Raw genomic sequence first — 1,501 nt, forward strand, 5'->3', positions numbered from 1 at the left:
TGATTTTCGGGGTTATTCAATAACACCAAAATAACCTCCAAGATTCCACTTCAATAACTCCGAAATAACCTCCGTAATGTATCACACGTGGCGGCATAACGTCCGGAGACCTGACAGGAAATTATTCCCTGGATTTGGCTTTCATACTAAACACAACTTGGTCTTGCAGCCAGTGCTCTGTACCGACAGGACGAAGTCGAGTTGTTAACTAGTTTTGTGGAAAAGTGTGCTTTACAGTTTTATTTCTCTCCGCACATTCGATGACAGGACGAAGTCAAGTTGTTAACTAATTTTGTGGAAAAGTTAACTAGTTTTAAATATTACGTCATCAACATTTGATCGAAAAATCTCTCTTGGATAACTAAGTATCCCACTACTCAAATAGCAGGGCAACGAGGTTTCAAATATAATTTAGCCTTGCATTATTACTCCATTTTATGAGACCCAAAATGAAAGAAGACACGAGTTATTTGTAAGAGTTTGTCCTACATTCCAAGACTCTAAATCTGAAATGAAATGTCTGCCCAGATTATTACAGCCTTTAACGGTACAAAATGGAATTTGGAGAGATAATTCAAGCAGCTCATTTCCGTACTTTGTTCGTTGGGTTTCAGCTAAAGTTTTGGAAGATTTGGATATAAAATTAGTTCATCTCCATGCTTTCCAAAAACAATAGTAAGCAATCGAGACCTCATGTTTCTCAGCTCACTTTTGGAAAAAAAGCTATTTTGCATAGGTTGTATGCTACTAAAATATATTAGCTCGTAACAACAGCAAACAGACGAGGAGACAAATGTTTTATCATGGCATTGAACTTTACTTGCATTGTTTTGTGATAAAATAAAAGAAAAATTCAGTCAATTTCTTAACTTAATTGGGTTGAATTAACTTAAAAGCTCTTTTAGAAACTATGCTGAGGTTTTTAAAAGTTAAAAAGTATTCAGGATAACTATTTTTAAGCACCGTTAAAAATCACCCAGTTGCTACAATATGCTAAAGGTTAGCAGCAGGGAAGTGAAAAGAAGTCAGATTGAATGACAGCAGTTTTAACGGTGCTGATATACCCTGCAGTCTCGCAACTACTTCTAGTCACGAGCCAAAATTTATTATGAAGTCTATCAAAAATATATTAGATTATAAGATTTGGCCTCTGGTCCAATCAAAATTCAACACCATGCGCGTTTTTTGTAAAGGAAACAATGCAAATTTATGTCCTAATAACAACAAATCAACAACAATTTTTATAAACTCTAAGGAGGTGTTCGGATGAAACTTAGTTTTACGATAAATTAGATTTATCAATTCACATAAATTTGGATTAATTTGGATTTATCAAACCCACGTTATCATGGAAGAACTCGGAAGCAACAGAGGAATAAATTCACCTTCGTGTTGGATTTACTAAATCCGGTTTTAGTCATAAAATAACTGAGGAACGCGAGGACATAATGGAATGCGAGAAAACTTGGATATAATGGTGCAGCGAATTTTTTTTTTTTTT

Source organism: Phalaenopsis equestris, unplaced genomic scaffold, assembly GCF_001263595.1.
Source record: "Phalaenopsis equestris unplaced genomic scaffold, ASM126359v1 Scaffold001170, whole genome shotgun sequence".
In the NCBI taxonomy this organism is placed as follows: domain Eukaryota; kingdom Viridiplantae; phylum Streptophyta; class Magnoliopsida; order Asparagales; family Orchidaceae; genus Phalaenopsis; species Phalaenopsis equestris.